The following is a 9,747-nucleotide window of genomic DNA, read 5'->3' as shown; positions in this document are numbered from 1 at the left end:
AGAAGTCAACAAATTACAAGTGAATTACACTTATTTAACTTTATACACCTGAGAAAACCCCTTTTATCCCTAACTCTCACACATATTAATAAGCTTGGGCTGTAGCCAAGGATAATGATTTGCTGTTATTTTCATCTGTATATAAATCCGCAAATCCAATACTGACTCATGAAAATCCTCCTTTGTCACTGCCACAGAACTGTTTCTTTCCTTGGGAATGATTAAGAAAACTAGCCATTTGTACATCTTTAAAGAAAGGAAAAAGATCAGCATATTTATTATTGAAAAAAATTAGGACCTCGATTTTGACAATGTTCGGATTTATACTATATCCCTGTTTGTTTAGGATACACCACTGACTTGCATTTCTAGAAGATACAGATATATTGCTTAAGCAACCAAAGGTAAGAACTCAGTGGCAATTACAATTGTATTTTCACATATGTTTATACCTCTGTTTTGATTTATTAAAGCATCAGCATTTGCTGTGTTTTTCATGTTACATGCTTTCTAGTTACAACTGATGGTTGTATTTTTATCGATTTCTCTGTATTTTTGACAGATAAATGAATATTCTACTAAACACAGTTTTAGTTAAAGATGCTATTTTAGTTAAAAATAACCATAAATAAGGCCTGGAAATATGGTTCTGCTAATCTGAATATCACAATATAGTAAATACTACCTTTCTGAAAGTTTCAAGTTCATTTTTAAAAAACTGAAGTATAGTTGATTTACAATGTTTACATACATTACTCACTCATGTCTTTGTTAGATGAAGCAGGCAGACAAAAGAGAATGGGGGTGGTGGTAAAGCATCAGGGTGTTAACTGTCAATAAAAGACCTAATAGTTGTTGACTGCACTTTATAGCCCATAGAGAATGCACCCTCTTTACTCTACTCTTGGAGGATTTATAAATATTGATCACAAAAATAATCTCAATAATGCAAAAAAGTATACAGGCTATGTTCCCTGGTCACAGTCAAATAAAGTTAGAAATTAATAAGTAAAGTTTAAATTAAGGACCCGACCCCTTAGAAATAAAAAAAAAATGGTGGGGGGAGAAATATCAAATAACTCTTTAGCTGAAAATAATAGCAAAACAGCTATTGCAAATCTTTCTCTTTTTCATGGAGCTAATTTTTTTTTTTTTTTTTTTTTTTTTTTTTGCGGTACGCGGGCCTCTCACTGTTGTGGACTCTCCCGCTGCGGAGCACAAGCTCCGGACGCGCAGGCCCAGCGGCCATGGCTCACGGGCCCAGCCGCTCCGCGGCATGTGGGATCTTCCCGGACCGGGGCACGAACCTGCGTCCCCTGCATCAGCAGGCAGACTCTCAACCACTGCGCCACCAGGGAAGCCCATGGAGCTAATTTTTTAAGCTATGAAGTTTAATAGTGCTGAAAACTTAAAAGTTTGGATGAAATAGATTATTTTCTGCATAAACAGATGTCTAAGTTTAAATTAAAAATTAAATCGATTAAAAATTATGGACATTTTAAAAGGGGGTCCAAAAACTACCTCCAAAAAGCCACTGTACCTTAAATATTGTTTACTCGTTAATTTATTCAACAAAGATTTTATTTAGTACCTACTCTGTGCCGGTGATTGTCTTGGACAGAAAATTTGCTTTGTTTCCTACCGTGTCCCCATCAATAGGTCAAAGGGATAAATCTACATAATGCCAGAGGCTTTCACCTAAGGTAAGAGTGTGTGGGAATTAGGCTGTCATATTTTAAGTTTTGGTTATGGCGCTAATAAACAGCTGATACGTTCCTACATTCCCTTAAAGGAAAAACAGCAGGTACCTTCCCATCAGCAGACAACCACCGTGCCAAGATCTTGAACTATGGTAATATAGATACTCTATAGTGTGGAACAAGTGTTTATAATTACACCTAATAGTTCTCAAATGTTACAAATGTTCTGAAGTACGAATCAACTTAGCTTTAACGATTCATTTAGCTTTAGCTGATGAAAGGTAACTGGTGAAGTTTAACATATATTCTTGATAAAATAGCAAATTAGTAATAAAAGAAAACTTCCTTAACACAATAAAGAAAATTTATCTGAAATCAGTGGGCAAAATAGGAGAAATTCTAGAGACTGAAACAAGCGAAGGATATAATATCTATTATTTAACAGCGTTCTGTAACTTCTACTCAATACAATGAAATAAGAAAAAGAAACAAGATATACAATCTGAAGAGATAAAATTATCATTACCTGTGGATATATTATTGTTTACCTAGAAAACGCAAATGGATCAATTTAAAACTATTAAAACTAAAGTTCAATAAGGTGATAGGCTACAAAATAAATATATAAATTAATAGCTGTCCTATAAATTAATAGCAACTAGTTAGACAATATAATAAAAAAGATCTTATTTATAAATACAAAATTTAAATACATCGAATACATTTGACTAGAAATGTACATAGCTTATTTAATGAAAATTATAAAGACTTACAAAGTCTACTTACAAAGTAGACTTTAAAAGCCATCAGTAAATGAGGAGACGTCACTTGTCAGATGATTAAATATTTTAATATACTAAGTATGTTGATTCTCCCCAAATTAATCCATAAATCTAATGAAATCTCTTTTTAAAGCACACTGTTTTCTTGGGAACTTGATAAAATTATTCTAAAGGCAATTGGGACTAATAAATGTACATATTGTACTGTTGTAGCAATAGTAATTTAAATGTGATCATTAAAATCATGATGGAGTATAGATGTTTATTTTTTGAGAGTAGTGTTTGTGCAATAAAATAAATAAGTAAAGCAAAACATTTTTGGATGTTTCTTATGAGCCAGGCATTATGTAAGGTGCTGGAAACATAAAAATCAGAGCTCACTGGTACCTGCTCTCAAGTCTGGTGGGAAAGACACTGATAATTGGATCATGATAAAATAGTGGGTCGGTGCACTCATGATAAGTGCTCCATATTATGTGAGTGCTGAGGGGAAGCCACAAGCACCCAGGCATCCTAGTCCCAGCCATTAGAAATATTTGCTTTTTTCTTCATCCCTTACCTTCCTCACATGCTGTTTCTTCTGCTAAGAATGCTCATTTCCTCTACTACCTTAGCAAAGGTAGTACTCATCCTTCAAAACCCAGTTACATATTCCCTGCTTTGGAAAGCTTTTCATGAATCTCCCAACTCCACAGAGTTGGCCTTTGTACACATAATATTGTCATATTGAATTTTTATTACTTACAGTGTTCTCTTGTTAACTTCTTTAGGGCTGGAATCCTGTCTTAGCATTCCATCCTTCCTCTTTTCTTTCTCGCCTTCACACTGCAGCAAGCTACATGACACATAGCACATGCTCAACAAGTATTGAGAAGCAAAAATATTAATTTTTTTTAATGCAGAATACAATTTATTCTACTTTTTACTTCAAAGTCACAGAAATGACATCCATATAATTATAACAGCTACTCTACATTTTCAAGTTCTCAATCCAAACACATAGATTAGGACAGGTCACTTTATTGCTGGCAGCATTCATGGAAGGGCCAGTTTCCTCATCAAAAGACAAAATAGGGCTTCCCTGGTGGCGCAGTGGTTGAGTCCGCCTGCCGATTCAGGGGACGCGGGTTCGTGCCCTGGTCCGGGAAGATTCCACATGCCGCGGAGCGGCTGTGCCCGTGAGCCATGGCCGGGCTGCTGAGCCTGCGCGTCCGGAGCCTGTGCTCTGCAACGGGAGAGGCCACAGCAGTGAGAGGCCCGCCTACCGCAAAAAAAAAAAAGACAAAATAAATTTGATTGGGAGCCAGGCAGTGCTTTACTCACACATCAGCAGAATTATGGAAGTAAAGGAGCAGTCCTTTTTTTTTTCCTTTTTAGAGTAGCAAAGGAATAATATAAGATAGCCTGACTTGTGAGCAGCCCCACATGAGGGTGCATAAAAATATTAATTAAGTAAGGATTGGATTATGTTATCTTCAAATTGTTTCAAGTAAAAATATCAGCACTTTTAATGTGTTCTTTTGGGCATAAGATATAGATATGTAAGAAAAGCAGGAAAAAAATTATCCTTTCAAATACTCATTGTGACTGACAAAATTTCTGTGTTATTAGAGTCCAGGGGACTTCCAAGTGCTGGGTTCTAAGTATTTGTTTGTCTTTTTATATGTTTACTCACCTTTACTGTTTCCATCAAAAGTTTGTATTTGCTTTGTCCCAGGGGATACAAAGAGAAAAAGAAAGTTCTCTGCCCTTAGGAAGCTTAGAGAAAAATTGGGAAAGTGGGACATTCATATGCAAACATAGATGTATGTACAAGGAAGTAAATGCTTATGGCTAATGGAATGATTTCGTATATGGTCAGTACATATAATGGATGGAAAATCACAATAGATTTTGTGGAAGATGGAACCCTAAGTTAGACTTTCCCAAAAGACTTCTTATCAGCATGCATTTCCTGAGAAATTCCATTATGGAACAAATATTTGAGTGAGGTACCCTAACATAAAAGGCAAGGAAACCTTCAGGTAATCAGAATTTATTAATTTTTATGGTCAATTTTTAGAATTCAGAATACTTCTGATTCAATGGGGAAAGTGGGAAGGATAATACATTAAGGCTTCCACCCATTGTGGAAAGTCTTCATTCTTACCCTTGATTAGTATAATGTATTGATTCTAGAGAAAACTTTCTTTGATGATGTAGGGTCTTGCAATGCCCCAGGGTTATAATATATATGATTTTATTGTTATAATCAATACTTTAAATTTATTTGAAAAATTTTCCTAGTTCTGGTCACTAGGAATGGAGTAGCAGTTTTTGCTCTTATGATGCTTACTTTTTCTGGCATTTAAATCACTCTGTTCTATCACCGTGTTTTCTTGTAAAATATTTTGACTAACGAAAGCAGTCTGGAACATATATTTGGTTATTCGATGGTTTTGTTAATCGCCTTTTGATTAACTGAGATTTTGCTTAATGATGGCTGCTTTGTAAATTTTCTGTAGATTGTAAAGGTGATGATAATGGCTATGATAATAATGACCTCCTTAGTGAAATTGTTCTTTCTGAGAAAGTGTGTTTTCTCTGTAAGTTGATAACAATTGGCTTAACAGCCCGGACCCATCCTTGTGTTTGCTATGGGCACACATAGCAACAGTATTGTGTCAGTTCTATTTTAGTCTTCATGAGAATTACAGTTTGCTTATGATCGTCTAACGATAATAATTAAATAGTTGCTTTGACAGATTTGACTTCTCAAAGTGATAGTTCAAGGAGGGAGCGGTTAAAGAAAGATTATTTTAAGCATGTTAGCTCTCTTTGTCTCCATAAGAAAGTTGACGGTTGTCTCTCTCTCTCTGAGCTTGGAGGTTATATAACAACATCATCAACTTGCATTTGTATAAATCTTCACAGCCTTCAATATTGCTTTGTGAATATTTTTCATTAGCTCCCCACAGAGAATCATTATAGTAGGCAGGGCAGGTATTAGCATCTCCACCTTACAGAAGAGGAAACTGAAGCTCAGAAAGATCTCTGTCAAGGTCTCGCTGGCAATTTGGTGAAGAGCTGGGGCCAGAACCTAAGTGTCTGCCAAACAGGGGATGGTTGTTTTCAGGCACTGGCCGCCTCTCTGTTGCAGAGCCAGCAAAGCCTGTTCTGGATGGTTACACAGCTCTGGGAGCATTGTTAAATAGTAAGAAATAACCTTAGCTCTGCAGTTGGATACTGAGATTGGGCAAGGACTGGAAAACTTTATTTTAAAGCAAAAATGCAGACATTACTTATTTTTGCTACTAAACAAAATCCCATTTAAAATACTACCTTTTTTTCTCATTGAAAAAGAAATGAGGAGAAAATACAGAAGAATACAAAGAAGAATGCAAAAATGATGATTCCCATCACTAAAAACTTAATGTTTAACATTAAAGTGTTTATCCTTTCCATGCACATATGCACAATTTTTAATAAAACAATATGATGCTATAAATAGTGCTTAACAATCTGCTTTTTCTGCTTAACAGTATATTACAAAGATTTCTAGAAGTTGTCAAATAATGTTCTTTTGAAGAAAAATAACAAAATTTATCCTTTTATTATAAAATTAATTTGTGTTCATTGTATAAAATTCAAACAATACAGAGATCTAGCCTCCAGAGGTAACTATTATTTACAGTTTACTGCATATTGTTCTGCACTTTTTTATGAGGCCTGAATTTTACTGGTTGCTTCGGCAGATTAGAGTACCTTCTTTAAAAAAGCTTTGTACTAATGGAGAAGAGAGCATCATTTATCTTAAAAAAGTGCATATTTACCTATTAGTGTCAATATAACAAATAATGTATAAGTACCAAGTATATCATTTATCCAATCTTTTGGGACATTCACAAAGAATTCTACTCCAGAAAGCACCAATACACAGGAATCCTCATACATGTCGAATCATCTCTGGCTATCTTCAAATAATTAAGTGGTGTGGGTGCTCTGAGCTGTGTAATACACAACTGTCTTTGTTTAAAGATGAAGCTTTAAAGTCTGTGAACTCTGCCAGCCTTGCCAACTGAATTCCTCAGTTCAGTTATCCATTTTATCCAGAAGTAGTTCACTGCTTGGGTGACATAATACAGTCCATTATGAATCACAAAATAGTTGTGATGATAATTAAATGAGAATATAGAAGTTAGATTGCTTTGTACGCCATACACTGGTAAACAAATATTTGTTGCTAAATGATTTAAGGGATTTACATGCTAGTAAAGTACATGAATGGCATTAGTAGATTGCAGAATCTTATGCTTAATTCAGAAAGGTAAAATTAAATTGCAATTAATAGAGGACCAGGGGTACATATTCCCTTAGGGGTAATAATAATGCCTGACACATAGCAAGCATTAAATATGTGTTGAATGGATGAAAGAAATCAACTGAAAAACAAAATGGACCAAGAATATGCACTTCTTTTTTAAAATTAATTAATTAATTAATTTATTTTTGGCCTTGTTGGGTCTTCATTGCTGCACGTGGGCTTTCTCTAGTTGCGGTGAGCAGGGGCTACTCTTCATTGCGGTGCGCAGGCTTCTCATTGTCGTGGCTTCTCTTGTTGCCGAGCATGGGCTATAGGTGCGCAGGCTTTAGTATTTGTGGCACGTGGGCTCAGTAGTTGTGGCTCGCGGGCTCTAGAGCTCAAGCTCAGTAGTTGTGGCGCACGGGCTTAGTTGCTCTGCAGCATGTGGGATCTTCCCCGGCCAGGCATTGAACCCATGTTCCCTGCATTGGCAGGTGGATTCTAAACCACTGCGCCACCAGGGAAGCCTGAGAATATAAACTTCTAATTCACAAAGAAGAAATCCAAATAACTAATAAACACGTGAGAGTTTGTCCAACTTCATTAGTAAATGCAAATCAAAAGCCATAGTGCAAAGAAATTTGTCTCATCAAACTGGGGAAAAAACCCTAAAATCTGACAATATTAAGGGTCGGTGAAGGTGTGGGGGAAATAATATACCTGTATAGAGCTCACAGAATGTAAAATGATACACAACCTTGGGCAGCAATTTGGCTGGCTCTCATAAACTGAAACTAGAATTAGCAATTCCACTTCTGGATGTAGACATAAGGACCACTCTGTACAAGTGTCTAAGGAGACATGCAAAGGAGTTTTATTGCAGCACTGCTCCTAATAGCAAAAAAAACTGGAAAGAACCAATCTTTCATTAATAGAAAGAGGAAGGACGAATAGAAAAAAGGAATAAAATATGATACATATATTTTACAATGTTAACAAACAATATTATAAAATGAAATGGCTCTATGTATATTAGCATAGATCATTTTCAAAACATAATTTTGAGTGAAAAAGCAAGTTGCAGAATTATACACAGGGGAAGATACTGCTTTACACACTTAAACAGCATGTCCCAAGCTATGCACTGGTTATGGATGCTTATGTAAGTATGTAAAAGGGTGGAATGGGCTGGAAGGATACACATCAAACTTACAGTAGTGGTTGCTTCTGGGTAGAGGGTAGAGGGAAGACAAGGTTAGAACTGGGAAGGGGCAGCTTGATAAAAGGGCTTTAACTTTAGGTATAAAGTTTTATTGTTTTTCACATGCCATCAAAGGTGGGGAAGCAAATTTGACAAAAGGCAAAAGTTAACATAAATTCCTGGTGGTAGAAGTATGGATAATATAATTTTTGTACTGTTTTGCATTTTGAAATGGGGGTCGCTATGCATATCCACTAAGTCATTAATTTACATCATACGATATTCAGAAAATACAGTATATTTTCTATGCTTATTGCCCAGTCTCATCCATGTTTTTCCTTCTTCAGAGGCAGGAAATCACTGTTACCACTTTCTTGTTGCATCTTTTTCTCTCTCTGCACACACAAACACACATGAATATATGTATATATATCTTTTTTTCCTATGTATGGTAATATACTGTATCTTTAAGAACTTTTAATACCTGTTCATCTAGAAGTATGTTGTTATTTTTAATGACTATATAGTATTTCATCCTGTCTTTTTGGAGGAAGAAAGTGAGAGGGAGGGAGGAAGGGAGATCAGGCCTCCGCTGCAGAAGAAAGGGTAATAATTCAGTAGACAATGGTGAAATCTTGAAGGTTCTAGAATAAGAATATGATAGTATATGCTCCTTAAGAAAATTAATTTGGGAGTACTTTGCAGGATGAATTGGAGGGTGGGTGAGGCTAGGGATGAATAAATCAGGTAACAGACTTAGTCAAAGATAAGAGGTAACAAGCACCTAACAAACCTTAGTGATAATTAAATGAAAAAGTGGGAGTGTAGGCGGAGCAATTGCAAAATAGGGTATGTTAAAACTCGACAGAGTGACTGGGTGGGAAGGAAAGAGTTAAAGATAATGAACTCCAAATTTTCAGTGAATTAAGTACATGAAAGAACAATGATTCTACAACCAGAAATAGCCAAGTCAGGAAGAAGAGCTGGCTTGACAGGGAAAGAAGTGAAAGTCCATTTTCGGACACACTGGGCACAGGGCTCTGAAGTGGCTGCTTCAGAAAGTAAATGAAAGGAGCTTGGCTAATAGGAGGTATTCAAAATGTTTGCAGTGAATTAATGAATGAAATACAGTATAGGAGCCAAGGAAGGTGGTCAGGGCTGCTTATGTGAAATTGGGAGATACCTGCATCAAAGTGAAGGTAGAACTTCATGGAAGAAAATGGGTGAAAGTACGATCCTGTTTGTTTCTCAGCAGTGCAGGATGTTGAATGTGGGACTGTGCATATTACTAATTTCTGTGTAATATGTGGTCCTTCTACTATAAATGGAAGGACACAGCAGAAGAAATTGCCAGGGCAGAGTGCTGGGGCAGTCTAGAACTTATTACTGATTGGTGAAAAAGTGAGATCCATATCCACGCCACCTTTCTAGTGCTGCAGGATCATCAGATTCAAGTGTCCTTACAGTCCTGACTTGCTGCACCAGGGTTTTCTGGGTTGGGAGAAAGTGATAAACAGAGGAAGTGGGGAAGGAGACTTTAAAAAAGAGGTTGGAGTAGTAGCAAAGCAGAGATGATTTGGATTCATTTCCTCATCATTTCCACCCCTGCTCCCTCTGACCTGCATTAATTCATTTACTCATTCATTCTTTCCACAAACATAATTGTGTACTTGGTAGGTTCAACGCACTGTTCTTAAAGCTAAGGATATATAGGAATGAAACACAAAACAAAAAGTAGCCCTTCTCTTAAAGTGGTCAGTCTAGTGAAATTACAGGAAAATC

The 9,747-nt window shown here is 36.3% G+C and overlaps 1 protein-coding gene across 1 annotated transcript in view; it reads left to right on the top strand.

Annotated features, from left to right (window-relative positions):
- Nucleotides 1–350: 350 nt before the first annotated feature.
- CNGA1 (cyclic nucleotide gated channel subunit alpha 1) overlaps nucleotides 351–9,747 on the top strand; it is a gene marked incomplete at its 3' end in the record, with an annotated part of 30,438 nt that continues 21,041 nt past the window's right edge. The window contains exon 1 of the mRNA XM_079701965.1: nucleotides 351–404. The remainder of the gene's footprint in view (nucleotides 405–9,747) is intronic.

This window comes from Hyperoodon ampullatus (genome assembly GCF_949752795.1).
Source record: "Hyperoodon ampullatus genome assembly, chromosome: 1".
In the NCBI taxonomy this organism is placed as follows: domain Eukaryota; kingdom Metazoa; phylum Chordata; class Mammalia; order Artiodactyla; family Ziphiidae; genus Hyperoodon; species Hyperoodon ampullatus.
This window is presented reverse-complemented; position numbering and strand designations above follow the sequence as displayed.